This window comes from Talpa occidentalis, unplaced genomic scaffold (genome assembly GCF_014898055.3).
Source record: "Talpa occidentalis isolate TD23 unplaced genomic scaffold, MPIMG_talOcc4v2.1 talOcc4.16, whole genome shotgun sequence".
NCBI lineage: Eukaryota > Metazoa > Chordata > Mammalia > Eulipotyphla > Talpidae > Talpa > Talpa occidentalis.
The window spans coordinates 48448729-48463984 of NW_023601653.1; the positions used below are offsets into that span (position 1 = coordinate 48448729).

Genomic DNA, 15256 nt, shown 5'->3' on the forward strand with positions numbered 1-15256 from the left:
TCCCGCCGGTCCCCTCCGCAGTGTATTTCGTCAGTCTGCCTGTTCTGTTCCCCACTCTGTCTCTGGTGAATCCTCTCACACTCCCGTGCCTCTGGCCTGTACCCCAGCTCTTGTATAAAAATAAATAACTCTTTAAAAAAAACCATACAATCCAAAAATAACAAAAAAAAAAAAAACAAAAAACAATTCAATCACAAAACAGCAAAGGGGTTGAATAGATACTTCTCCAAAGAAGACATACAAATGACTATCAAAACCACAATGAGATATTAGCTCAAGTCTGTGAGAATAGCTTATATCAAAATGACCAGAAACAATATGTTTTAGTGTGGTATGGTGAGAAAAGAACTCTCATCCACTGTTGGTGGGAATGTAAATTATTGCAGCTCCTACGAAAACAATATGGAGTTTCCTTAAAAATCTAAAAATGGAAATACCATATGACCCACTAATAACTCTCCTTGGTATTGATCCAAAGACTCTGCAATACTCATATGAAAAGATCAATGCATCCTTATGCTCACAGCAGCGTTATTCATAATAGCCAAGACCTGAAACAACCTAAATACCCACTGGCAAATGATTAGATAAAAAAGTTGTGCCAATATACTGTTAAAAAAAAATAGGTCCCAAATGGAGTCACTCATGCTGGGCCCCCACCTAGATTTATTCCTAATTTTATTGCAGTTTTAATCTCTCCCAAAAATTTAATCTAGAACCAATCAATCTGGAGTTTCCTAATCATCACTAGTTGGTAATTGGCATGCTGAAGTTACCCGCCCTCCCTGTGTACTGCCCCAGGAACAAAACAGATACACAGACCAAAGGTATGGAATTGAGAGCCCAGAAATAAACCACTACATATGTGAATAATTAATCTTCAATAATCCAAGACCACAAAATAAAGGAAAGCCTCTGACAAGGGCTTAATTCAATTCAACAACAACAAAACAAACAACTCAATCAAAAAACAGGCAAAGGAGGTGAATAGATACTACCCCAAAGAAGACATACAGATGACTAAAGGCACATGAAAAATGCTCAAATTTGCTTATTATTAGGGAAATGCATATCAAAACCACATGCATGCAAATTACCTACTGGTGATGACAAGAAGGGAATGCTGGTTTTCCCTGATAAATCTTCTTTTGGTCAATAACTTGCTTCACTCTCTTTCTGTCTATTTATATAAATACCCTCCAGTTTGGGTAAGCCCCTGCAGTATCTAGATGGAATACTGTCCAAATCATAAATTGTTTGATAAAACCAATTAGATCTCTAAATTTGTGAATTTTGCTTTTTTAACAATACTCAATGGAATAGTACTCTACTCAATTATTAAAGAACATGAAATCTTGCTGTTTGTGACAACATGAGTGAAACTTGAGGTGTCTATGTTGAGTGAAATAACAGAAAGTGTAAGGCAAACATCAGATCTCATATGTTGAATATAAGTAATCAAAGCAAACAAATTAACAAATTATAACAAAAAAAAAAACCTCTCGGGCTCTGTGAAAAATATAGTGTTTGCCAGAAGGCGAGTAGATGGGAGAGTCAGATGATGGTGGAAATGGCATTAGGACTTTGGTGGTGGGTGAGATGAGGCTTATACATGCATAGAAGTGAGGATGTACCCTAAATTTATTTAGTTTTATAATTCAACAGTAAGAGAATTCAAAAATGAAAAAGGAAAGAACCCATGCTCAGTGCAACAAACAGTTATGTAAACTGATGCAGTGGGCGTTCATGTAGAACATTTTCATTTAAATATTATTTTAAAAGGGCAGAATCTTCACTTTCACTAATCAAAAAATTAAAGGCTATTAGAACAGCCCCATGCTCAGTCCAGATGGGTTTCCTGTTATCTTATTTATATATCCTGCCTTATCAGGTATTTCTTCCCTCTTCCTGGAGCACAATTTTAAGTCCTTTGTTTTTGTTATCAGAGATGTTACATGCTTTTAAAAGAAGGTATTTGTTTTTCCAATATCTTATGTTCTCGTCCATAAAAACAACAGACAAAATGGTCTTTAGAAGACAGATGCTAAAGGATGAATTATTGATCAAACCATAAACAACTTGGAAGATGAAATGCATTTGCCAAAACAGGTTTGTTTTTTTTAATCTTTTCTAAACTTTTCATCCTCCAACCCTAGAGATATGTCAACAATTGAGAAAAATGTCATTTTTCCAGGTAGGATCAACAGGAATAATCAGAGTACATATTTTTTAAGGCAGTAGTTTCCAATATTTTCAACACTTAATCTCTTAATGATTTCCCCTCCCTATGTGTCCTGTGTTTTGAAAAATTGAACACACCAAGCTGTATTTATCAATATTTAATTTATTTCCCCATTTTTTATTAATCAAAGTCATCTATAACTGCCAACCAGAACATCCAATCAGTGTGACACACCCTGGGATACTTCAATGAATAGCTATAATTCCAGTGAAAAGTAACAAGTATTTGAACTGAAACCATCTTTAATCTAAAAACAGACATTGTGCTTTCTCCCCTTGCATGAAGAATGGGGGTATGTTCAGGGTCCTTTAATCTTTGGTTCCTACCTGTGGTAGGTAGAATAATGGTCCCCCAAAGACATCCATGTCCTATTCCTGAGTACCTGTGAATATGTTAGGTTTCACTGTTAAAAGAAATTAAGTTTCTGGATGTTCTTAAATTTGCTAATCAGATGCCTTTGACATGGGGAGATTATTCTGGTTTATCCAGGTGGTCCCAGTGTAATCACAGGATCCTTAAAAGTGAAAGTGGGGCCTTCCCTGGTGGCACAGTGGTTGAGTGCTGGTCCGCGAAGCTGCCCGTAGCCTCTGCAACGCCGGTTCGATACCCGGCCACAGGTGAGGGTCCCACATGATGCGCAGACCTCTCTGGCAGTGCCCGCTGCTCCCCTCAGCAGTGTATTTCAGTCAGTCTGCCTGTTCTGTTCCCCGCTCTGGCTCTGGTGAATTCTCTCACCCTCCTGAGCTTCTGACTGTACCCAGTGCTTATATAAATAAATAAATAAATAAACCTTTTTTTTTTAAAAAAAAAAAAGTGAAAGCATAGGCAGGAGTCAGTAACACAGTGACAGCAATGACGTGAGAAGCTCAGTTGATCATTGCTGACTTTGAAGATGAAAGGGTCCAGGAGCCAAAATATACAAGGAAAACATTGCTGGAAAAAAAAAAAAATAAGAAAATGGATTCTCCTTTAAGACCCTCCAGAAGAGAACGAAGTCTTGTCGCCACCTTCATTTTAGCTCAGTGAAATCCATTTCTGATTTCCTTTTTTTCTGGAATTGTAAGATGGTATATTTGTGTTATCTTAAGCCACTAGTTTGTGATCATTTGTTACAGCAGCCCAGAAACTACTGCATCATCTCCTTCCCCACAGCAATGCCCTCCACTCCCCTTATACAGATTGTATAAGTGGCCTCATTGATAGTCCCTGGGCAGGGTCTTCTGCCCACTCCTGGGTCCTGGTTATGCTCTCCCTCATTAGGAGGTTGCCATGCCACCTTGACTCAGCAGAAGCAAGTCCTGTCCACCCTCCAGAAAGCAGCTCAGATGCCTCTTTTGCCACAGACACCACTGTTCCTCCATCTGTGGGATGCAGGCAGTCTCCCCCACCTTTGACTCCCATAGTGCTGCAGCTGTCTTTCCTGGCTCTTAGCACATCTGCTCCTGGATGAGAGTTTCTTGTGCACATGTCCTGTCTTCTGTCCTGGACAACAGGGTTTGTGCTTGATTCATCTCTAAGTCTTCTACAGTACCTAGACCACATATTTATGTCCTATGAATGTAACATATACTCAACCCTTTATATATTTCTGTGTACATATACATGTGTGTACATATGTATGTGCATATGAGATGACATTGTAGAACAGCCATAAGCCTTCACAGTGTAACAGTGTAATCTGAAAAGGGGAGGCTCCATGTTCCCTGCCCCACGTCATGAAGGGTGGACCTGAGAGTAGGGGGTAGGAGGAGGTGGAGGAGAAGCTAAAAAGGACTTGTAAGAGAAGACTTGGAGGAGGCACGTGAAGCAGAGACATGTGAACAAGAAGCTGAGCTTGCTTTCTCATCTTGGATTTGCATCAGAAACTTGGGGGACATGGAAGAAGACACTTGGAAGAGGTGTGGGTAGACCTCCCCACATGGGGAGCCTTTATCTTGACTTGTACTTTGATTTTGCTCCTTTCCTTCCAGATTTGCCTAGCTCCTTCTGTCCCTTTCCTATGGTTCCCCACCCCAAGGTGCCTTAGACTTGGGGCAAACTCAGTGACCCTGTTTGGGGTCAATGCTGTTTGGCTGGACATTCACCCCTGAGGAGATAGGTGGCTTTGGGTGCTTCATTGGAAAACAGTTATTCTTTCTTCTCTCTCTTCTCTTTCCATGCACACTAATTCTATGAAAGTTCTTTTTTTATTGAAAGTCTTATGCTTTTTCTTTACGTGGCAGATGGCAGAACCCATTTACAGCGTGCAAATTTGGGGGATATCTGGGTACCCTGAGTCTGCCTGCTAACAATAGGAGTACGAGAAAGAAGAAAACAAATGTTTTTCACCAGCTGCCACAGAAATGCTAAACGAGCCAGACACATCTGTTTTTTAGAAACACTGTGGACACCTGTTCCTTCACAAAATGATGAGTGTGGGGGAGGTTAGTCCTTGATTGAAGGGATACATATTCAAAGTGACATGACCTCTGTGCTCATGTAAAGGAGCTGAGCAAAGTGGGAAATGTGAGGGCCAAGGGCAACAGGAAGCAGGTCTGGGGCCAACAGCCCAATTTTTCATTTTATTTGGGATCCAGTCACCAGACAAGAATGCAATATATGTTTTTCCTGCAGATGTTAATATCTTTCCTGGAAAGAAATTAAGACTGAAACTAACAAGTCACAGCATCACATGGCTGATGACACACTTTGCTTCTACATCTGCAAGATAAGGCCATTCTTTAGGGAAGAGAGAAAGAGAGAGAGAGAGAGAGAAGGAGAGAGGGAGAAAGAGAGAGAGAGAGAGGAAGAGAGGGAGAGAGGGAGAGAGAGAGAGAGAGAGAGAGAGAGAGGAAGAGAGAGAGTGGGGGGGGAGAAATCGGAGGGTGGGGCCCGACTGTGTGGGAACCACTGAGAGATCTTAGCAAGTCTCCGCCTGGAACCTGCAGCCACTGCACATCACTGCCCATCTCAGGAAAACCACAGTATCTGGCAGCAGGGTCATTGTGAGGAGGGGCGCAGCCTCCAGGGAAAAAAATGAGAATCGTGTGTCCAGTAGCACAGCATTCAGGCACCACTCGAAGATTCTGTGCCCATGTGTGTTGCTTCTCCACAGAGCAATGGCTGTCCGCAGGGAATACTTCAAGAGGTAGGAGGAGGAAGCAAGACACATTCAGCATCTGCAGAAAGCCAGCACTCATGCTGAGTGGAGGGAGGGTGAAGTTTCCCCTCCCGCCCAACCCAGTAGTGAAGGGCCTGGGGTAATGAAGCGCTGTCAGCCACTGAAGAGGAGGAAGATGCCACAACATAAGTTAGAAAGGTTACACTAGAAGATTATGCCATGGCTGTTCCAGCCAAAGTCACTCAAAAGAATGGCACAAGGGGTTAAGCACAGCACGGTGAAGATGTCCACAGCCACTGCAGCCTGAGTTAGATCCCCCATCAGGGAGCTACCCACATGGCACAGCAGACCTCTCCTGACTCACCTGCTGTTCCCCTCAGTGTATTTTAGTAGATCCACCTGTTCTTCTCCCCACTCTGTCTCTGGTGAGCCCTCTCACCCCCTACACCTCTGGCCTGTACCCCAGCTCTTGTACGCATAAATAAATAAATCTTAATAAAAAAATACAAGATCCATAAAAAAAAAATGAGCTGTTTTCACATCTAGCTGACAATGAGAGAAGTGATATTTTGATGTCATGTTTCTGGTTTCCAAGTGAGGAAGGAAACACCGTCTCTGTGATTGATCAAAGAGAAATGGATGCCCGTGTTAGCAAGGGATGGGCCCCAGTTCTGGGGAAGGCGGGCACTTTGGGGACCATGCCTCAGGTATGGAAAACCTTGAGCAGCTACTGACAAAACAAAAACGTGAAATTGTGGGGTCTACACTGGGTCATCTCTGGAAGAATCCTTGTGGGAAGCACTGAGAAAGTGGAAGATACAGGAGGAATTCCCCGGGGAAGTGTCTATTTTAGATTCTTGTGACAAGTGGGCAACATTGCATCGTGCAGCTGAACATTGAGACAGGTCCAGCGTGGAAATGGCGAAAACTTTCCAACCATTTTGGATAACTCATAAGAATCACATTGAACATCTACTCACAGAACACACGCACACAGGGCAAGAAAACCAAAGTGACTCCATCTTATATGGATACCATCTTAGGCCCATGATTGTCCATTCTGGGAAGACAGTTTCCCCACCGTTTCCTTCATGTGTACTTGTGATCTATACAAAAGTCACTGACTTCAGAACAGACTGAGACTGGGAGAAGGGGGGCTTGGGGATCTCGGGGGTGAGGTGGGGGAGACGGGGTGAGGTGGGGGGACTGAGGGGCTCTTTATTATTTAGAGGATTCCACTGCAACATCGATCAGAAGATGAAGTGTTTGGACGTGGAAAGGCTTTTTGAAGTGGCTTCTTTTGTCACTTTGAAGTCGTCTGAGGATGAATCGCAGTGATTGCCCTGTGTAGCATGTGAAGCTGGACCCACCGAGATTTGAACGTGTTGGCGGCTGGTGCTGTGATATCCTCAAACATCCAGCAGTACAACAGTTTAGTGTCACTCTCTGAAATCTGCCTCAGTGCCTCCCCTTTCTTCGCACAGGCACGCGGCTTTCTTTTCCCTGTTTCAGGGCCTTGTGGCCACTGGCATCCCAGATTCTATTTATATTATAAATTGCTTTTATTGCACCATTTTTAATTTGGAGCATTAACTGAATGTTTGTAACAGTTACATAGAGTTCCTCTGCAAAGAAAGGGAGAAAAATTGGAATGTTTTCTCTCCAAGACAAGTAGGTCTCTTTGTGGTGCCATAATTTCTAGCTCTGTGAAAACAGAAATTTTGTTCTTGCTAATATTTTGCCTGTGAAAGCAATTACTTTAGCTATTTTTATTTTTTTCCCTTCTAAAATAAACACTAGACCCAGAATATATATCCCTCCAAAGACTATTCTAATCCTGGTACATTTTCAGTTCTTTTTCTCTCAGTGAGGAAATGACAGATCTCACATACATTTTTAATTGTCTGTATTTATTAACTACTATCTACATGCCAAGCATTGTGCTAAGTGTTTTATTAATATTATGCCACTTAAAATTAACAATCCTGTAATGTGGGTGTTATTATTTTCACTTCAAAATTTAAGTAGCTGAGTCATGAAGAGTTTAGTTTCTTGCACAAACTCTCATCACCAATAAGGAACACAGATTCGAATTGCCCCAAAGTGCACCCTCAAGTCCGTCTTTTGGTCTTCAGTGCCATTCAGACCCTCCGTGGGCTCCTTACCAGAGAGAGGAGATAGCTACTTCCCTCACTGCCACCTTCTAATCTTAGATGTTTGAATTATAAGGAAATTCCAGAGGAGGAATTTCCAACTGTTTTGGACAACTCATAGGAATGACATTGAATATCTACTCACAGAACACACACACACAGAGCAAGAAAACCAAAGCAACTGCATCTTATATGGGTCCCATCTTAGGCCCATTACCACTGATTGTCCTCTCTGGGGAGATAGCCAGTTCCCCAACAGCTCCTTCATGTGTGTGAACCTGTGGTTGTGATCTATATAAATGTCCCTGGCCTTAGTAGAGCAATGACATGTCCCCAGGTCATCTGACATCTTTAACCTTACACAAGAAGGACACACATACCAAGCCAAGTAGAAGACACCTGTCAGTGTAAGTGGCATAGATTCTACCTCCACCAAAACTCTGGCTTCAGTGTGAGGACCCCTGTATTTAAACTGCCTTGATAAACTTTATTTTTTAAGAAGATTTATTTTTATTTATTTATGTATACAAGAACTGGGTGTAGGCCAGAGGTGCAGGGAATGAGAGGATTCACCAGGGACAGAGCAGGGAGCAGAACCGGCAGATGTACTGAAAAACACTGCTGATGGGAGCAGTGGGCGAATCAGGAGAGGTCTGCTGCACCATGTGGGTTAGCTCCCTGCCCGGGAATCAAATTCATGCTGCAGTGGCTGGCAATAGCTTGAAAACTCTGAAACTTAACCCCTGAGCCACCAGGGAGACCCCCTGATAAATTTTAAATGTGAATAATGCAAGTGCTTGCTTCATTCTTTGGACTCAAATTACATTCTAGATTTGGGGGAACTTATTCTTGCAGCCACATATAATATTGCAGCCACTGAAATAATATTACTATTTGATAGGTGTTCTGATATTTTGTTGTATTCTATTTCATTTTTTAAAAAGTTGTGGTCAGGAGCACTAAATGTTTTAAACAATTCAATAATAGATTATTGTCTTTATCTGAAAAACATTGCTACATGACTAGTGTCTTACATGGTGGCTTTTTTGAAGAGAGTTCTGTCATCTTAATCAAGTTATTTATTAGTCCTCAGTTTCCTTGTCTGAAAAATGAGGTTGCACCAAATTAGTGATTTTTAGTCTTGACCAAACGTTAGAAATATTTGGAGAGCTTTTTAATAAACTTATGTCTAGATTCTTAACCTATAATTTCTGATTCAGTTGCTTTGGGGAGGGATCTGTGTACTTTTTTTTTTTTTTTTGGTTTTAATTTAATTTTTTTTAATTCTTTAGGTTATAAAAACATGTCACCAAGAGTTATGAATTTTTGTGTGAGATTATTGCTAAATGTTTCCAACCACAAATTCTAGGCTATTCTGACATGGTGGGAGTGTTAGATATTTTCAAAATTATTTTTTAAGTTTTATTTTTGTTAAGGAAAAAAGGACATTAACTCTGAGCCACATCTCTTATAACATTGGTTTTCACATTCTAGTTACATCAGCCACTAGGATGTGTCAAATCCTGGCTCCCCAGGCCCACCCCAGTGATTCTGAGTGTCTACATGCAGGGGGACCACACATTCTGTATTTTTTTTTTTTTTTTGGTAGAAGAACTAGGGTGTAGGCCAGAGGTGTGGGGGTGAGAGGATCCACCAGAGACATAGTGGGGAGCAGAGCAGGCAGATCCACTGAAATATACTGCTGAGGGGAGCAGCAGGTGAGACAGGAGAGGTCTGCTTGCCATGTGGGTACCTCCCTGGCAGGGAATGGAACTCAAGCCCAAGTGGTGATAGTGCTGAGACTTAACCCCTCAGCCACCAAGGAGGCCCTCTGCATTTTCAACAAGCGCCCCAACCAATCTGATGAAGCGGTCTAAGAAACACTGTGCATCACCTCCACAATTGATTAGTTTCTCACCCTCATGGCCGGCACTGGGCCTCTGGCAGTTTCTCACCAATGTTTGCGGAAGTGGCTGTGCCCCAAACCTGCCTGGCGCTCCCTGCCCTCTGCCAGCTCTTGGCTTCACACCCATTTCCTCTGCTCTCTGGTGTTTTTTTCTAACATACCTTAAATAAACAGCCAGTCTCTTTTCCTCTTACTTCAACCATAATTGTGTCTTTAAATACTAAAATCACACTGGGTTTTTAATACCCTGGGAGGCAGTCCTATGGGGGTTAAACAATCAAATGAACTTGGAACAAATCTTTAATTTTATTTAACAAATATTTTTATATTGCTAACTTGGTGCCAATCACAGTTATAAGGGCTTTAGAAATATTAACTCAGTGAATTGCCCTAATGTTCCTATGAGGTATGTTATCATCCCCCTATTTATAGCCCTAAATCCCAATATATTTTTGTAGCTATGATTTTTCTCAGTGTTTTGAAGGTTGTTATTTATTCTTACAAAACAAACAGTGACAGTATGTAGAGCTGAATACAGAATTTCAGTTAATATTTTAGCATTCTGTAAATTTAACCCTTAGGGTAGGCTACTGGAGGCAAACCTGTAACAGGTTCAGTTCCTCCGCCATTAGAGGCATTTCAGTGGAAATATCTGAGGACTTAGTATTAAAGAATTACTTAATAATGCATTCTTATATTATTTCACCCAAGTAGCAATTTCTTTCAATGATTTTATATAATATGGCTGTCTTATCTAAATTTTCTCTCTAATTCTAAAAATGTAATGCACTGCCTAATACAAAATAAACTTTTCTTAGGCTAAAAATATGTATTTGCCAGTAACAAGGAAGAGATGAGTATATCATTGCCAATTGATATAGATACAAAAATGCCCTCACTTTAATTTGGAATCATTTATTTATTGGTCAATTAGGAAAGATTCCCCAAATGTAGATACATTATGTAAAGGAGTTTTTCCCATTTTTTAAATTTTTTTTAAATTTTTTTTTTGAAGATTTATTTACTTATTTATACAAGCACTGGGTACAGTCAGAAGCATGGGAGGGTGAGAGAATTCACCAGAGCCAGAGCCGGGAGCAGAACAAGCAGACCGACAACACTGCTGAGGGGAGCAGTGGGCGCAGCAGGAGAGGTCTGCGATCCATGTGGGACCCTTGCGGGCTGCCAGGGATCAAACTGGCGCTGCAGAAGCTGCGGGCAGCTTTGCAGCCCATTGCTCAACCGTGTGCCACCAGGGGAGGCCTGGAGTTTTTCCCATTTTTAACAAGGAATTGTAAGATCAGAAAATGACCATTTCCCCACCTCTATTATAGTCACAATTTCTTTTTTTTTTTCTTTTTTTTTTTAGAGTAGAACTGGGGTGTCGGCCAGAGATGTGAGGGTGAGAGGATACACCAGACAGAGTAGGGAACAGAACAGGCAGATTTACTGAAATACATTGCTAAGGGTAGTAGCAGGTAAGGCTGGAGAGGTCTAGTGTGCCATGTATGGATTAGCTCTCTGGCCAGGGATAGAACTCGGGCTGTAGTGGTAAGAGCGGTTGAGACCTAACCCCTAGACCATCAGGGAGACCTTGTAGTCACAATTTCAAGCAAGAATTTTCAGTGATACTAAAACCATTAAGATTAATAAAGAACTGCAATATTGACATACATATTGATAAGTTTGCCAATGTGGCTGTCAATAGGAAAATGTACTTTTAAAACATCATCTTGAACTGTCACATTTACGTGGTGATTAATCTTAGCATCCTATGTGCGGAAACCAGCTTGTGTGTCCCAGTGGGGTACAATGGGAAGTACACTGCCCTGTCTGTGAAGTATTTTACCAAAAACATTTGACTTGAACCTATGGATCTAACATTCATTTTATAGGGATAAAGAAAAATTAAATGTGATGAAGAAATCTTTAGATAGACTCTGAATTTGGAACATTCTACTGGACAAATCTTCTCAGTGAGTCAGTGTCATAAGAAAAAGAAGGGTGTGTGTTGAGTTCTCTTCTAGACTAAAAGATTCAGAGATATAAAATCAATGAAATGTGATTCTTTAGTGGATCCCCATTTGAGTAAATGCAAAAAACATTTTTGGGGCAGAGTGTTTGTCTTAGTTGGGGTTGTTTTAATAAAGTACCATAGACTGAGTGACTTACAAACAATAGAAATTTATTTCTCACAGTTCTCAAAGCTGGACATCCAAGCTCACAATGCCAGCGTGGTAGGATCCGGGTAAGGGCCTTGTTTTTCTGACTTCTCATTATAGTCTTATACCACAGAGAGTGAAGAAAGGCAGCAATTTCTCTGGTAAGGTCACTAATCCCACTCATGAGAGTTCCAACCTCATCTTATCTAATGCTAGTTATCTCCCAAATGCCTCACCCCTAACATCACCTTGGAGACAGGTTTTTCAATGTATAATTGTTGGAGTGACACAGACATTTAATTGATAAAGCATCAGATGACAGCAGCAAGTTATTCTGTTTTATTTGAGGTATGTGATACTTATCTTGCAGTTATATAGGAAAATGTCCTAATTTCCCACACATGATATATTATTTATTTTTTTTAAATATTTATTTATTTATATAAGCACTGGGTACAGTCAGAAGTGCGGGAGCATGAGAGAATTCACCAGAGACAGAGCGGGGAACAGAACTGGCAGACTGACGAAATACACTGCTGAGGGGAGCAGCCAGTGTGGCAAGAGAGGTCTGCGTGCCATGTGGGACCCTCGCCCTGCAGCCGGGGATCAAACTGGTGCTGCAGAGGCTGCGGGCATCTTCGCAGCCAAGCGCTCAACCACTGCGCCACCGGGGAGGCCCACATGATATATTTGGAGATGAAATATTATGAAGTATTTCACTTTAAAATATTTCAGAAAAAAGAAAAGGAGGATATGGCAAAATGTTACCAGTGGTTATAAATTTAGATTATGAGTGGGATTAGATATGAGTGGGATTATGTAATTCTTTTTACATTTTTGGTGGTTTTCAAAGTGTGGAATAGAAATGCAAATTCTAGGACACTACCCTTGACCTTTTGAATGAGAATAAAACTCAGAGGGGAGATGGCAGCAATGATGTTTTAACAAGCTCACCAGAATATTCTAATGGCCTCTAAATTAAATTTTAGGAACATTGCCTTAGGGCAAGGTGCAGTTAGGGGAAAATGGGTGGTAGGAAAAAGATCAGTCTGGCAATGTGACATATTAATGAGATAAAATATAAGATCAAAGATGGCTTCACAAAAATTAATGCAAGATGTGTAGACATGGGAGTGAGAAGTAAAGATAAGATGCCAAACTAATAAGCCAGGTGCCAGCTGGGCCTGGAGCATCACTGTGGCATGACGAAGGCATCTGTGAATGACATCAAGTGAGGTTTGATGTCACAGACCACGTGGTCTACAGAATCTCTTCTTCATCAGAGAAGATGGCTCTGTCCCAGCAGCTCCTGATGGTGTTCTCATGCTTCTAAGATAGACTCTTACTTTTCTAGAGCTTTGAGTCCTGCTAACATTGCTACATGCCAACAGAGGGAGCTGTGTTGAGTGACTATGTATGTGCTCAGACTCAGAATACTGTTTGTTCCTTATTTCCCATGACCATTCTCCACTGGGGTGTCACTAAGGATAGTCTGATCTGTGCCAGGCAGCAAACACCTGAGGTGGAACCACCCTACTGTACAAGAGGGACTGGACGCTCCCCAACACTTGTTACCAAGATGGGCCATCCCTTTTTTGTTTTGTTTTGTTTTTTTAAGATTTGTTTATGCATATAAGACCTAGGGTACAGGCCAGAGGTGAGGGGTTGAGAGGATTCACCAGAGACAGAGTGGGGAGCAGAAAAGGCAGATCTACTGGAATACACTGCTTAGGGGGCCAGCGGGGGAGACAGGAAAGTCTGCTATGCCATGTGGGTTAGCTTCCTGGCCAGCTGTGGATATAACTCATGGTGCAGTGGCTGTGGATAGCTTCATAGTGCTGTGACTTAACCCACTGCACCACCAGGGAGGTCTCCTAAAGTGGACTCTTCTTAGAAGAAGAGGGCAATCATTCTGGGTCCATTCCACCCCACTTTGGCTAACTAGCATCTCAGAATTTTCCAAAGTTTGCTTAATGAATATTAACACATGTTTGGGCAGATTATTATAATGCTCCATTAGAAAGGAACAAAACTGTGGTATATATACACAATGGAGTACTAGTCAATTTTAAAAATAAAAATGAACAACATGGATGGACCTGGACAGTTTTATGCTCAGTGAAATAGGTCAAACACCATATGATTTCACCTATATATTATACATAAAGAAACAAACAAGTAATTGGGGGCTCCCTGGTGGCGCAGGGGTTAAGTCTCAGCACAATCAAGCTATCACTAGACACTGAGGCCTGAATTTGATTCCCGACCAGGGAGGTGACCCACATGACGCAGCAGACCTCTCCTGTCTCACCCACTGTGGGTCTGCTAAACTTAAACAGCCTATTCAGCTGCCATTACTGTTCCCTGCAGTTCTGCATTCCTATACAAGGTCAGAACTACCCTTCAGAACCGATCAATCAGTCATAGGAGCCAAACCTTACAAGCTGCCTTTCAAATCAATCAAGAGCAGAAACCTTGATCACTCTGGGAAGGGTACGCATCATGAGGCATGACCGGGAACACCTGGGAGGCTGAGGACTAATGTGTGACAAGGGACCCCAGAAGCTGACCAGTGGAATGCCTTGTTGATAAAAGATTAGGACCATGGCCAGGGGTCTGGGGTCCAGTCTCGCTTACAACACTTGTCATCAAGCTGATCATATGGTCAGCAGACTCATGTCCCCCTCAAGCCCTAGATGACATTCCTGAGTTTCACTCCTCCTTTTCTCCCTGTCCTGCCTCACACACATAGCTGATGCTGTATGATTAGTCTATCAATAAAAAACGGCCAGGATCTTGCTCTCAGTCAATATCCTGCATTATGTAACCTGCTCCATGACTCCCTTGTCTTTGTCAGTATGGTGTTGCCTGATGCAACAGCCCACTGCTCCCCTCAGCAGTGTATTTCAGTGGATCTGTCTGTTCTGTTCCCTACTCTGTCTCTGGTGCATCCTCTCACTCCCCTGCACCTCCAGCCCGCAGCCCAGTTCTTGTATGCATAAATAAATAAAATAAATCTTTACCAAAAAACCTAGTGATTGAATAAAACCAAAATAAATTTTAGACTATAAAATCAAATTAATGGTAATCAGAAGAAAGGGGGCTTGGGGATGAGGGGGTCAATCTAGTAAAAGGAACTAATTATATGGAGAAGCATAGAGTTGAACTTTTAGCAGTGAACTTAGTGTAATCTCCACACATGATTTTTCATGATGCACCTGAAACCTACAAGGCAAGGTTACCTCTATGAAAAAAGTTTTTACAAAAGGGCTTTATATGTAAAGCATCTGAGAAGTTTCTTTCCACTAACTTCAACTATTTTATCTGGCATTATCAAGAACAATATTTCCCAAAATATGTTTTTAAAAGATGCTACTTATAAAAATGGCCTGCAATTAAATAAAACTGCAAAATACTAGGTTAGGTACATTTCATCAATTAATGGAGATTTTTTTTCAAAGCCTCTAATTTATTAAGTCATTGTGAATTTCCATGAGGCAATTATGAATGCATATGGAGTAAAGATTATGGCTCAAAAGGACATATTTTGGGAAATGTTTCTTTAAAGTTTAATGGGTAACTTTTGTGAAAAGCTGCAGCTATAAATGAAGCATGCAGTGATGTAGACTTGAAGTTGTGGGAATGAGGATATTGTTTCTAGGTTTATGGAAACAAAAATAGAATAGTTTTAAA

At 41.3% G+C, this 15256-nt stretch overlaps 1 protein-coding gene across 5 annotated transcripts in view; it reads right to left on the minus strand.

The window, feature by feature from the left end:
- The window catches only part of PCED1B (PC-esterase domain containing 1B), a 73555-nt gene that overhangs the window by 44491 nt on the left and 13808 nt on the right, over nt 1-15256 (minus strand). Inside the window, exon 2 of one of the 5 annotated variants that reach the window (XR_008552235.1) lies at nt 3062-3293. The exons of the other annotated variants lie outside the window; for them this stretch is intronic. The gene's annotated coding sequence lies outside the window, so the exon portion shown is untranslated. Of the gene's footprint in view, nt 1-3061; nt 3294-15256 lie in introns of those variants that run through there. 5 annotated transcript variants of the gene reach the window in all.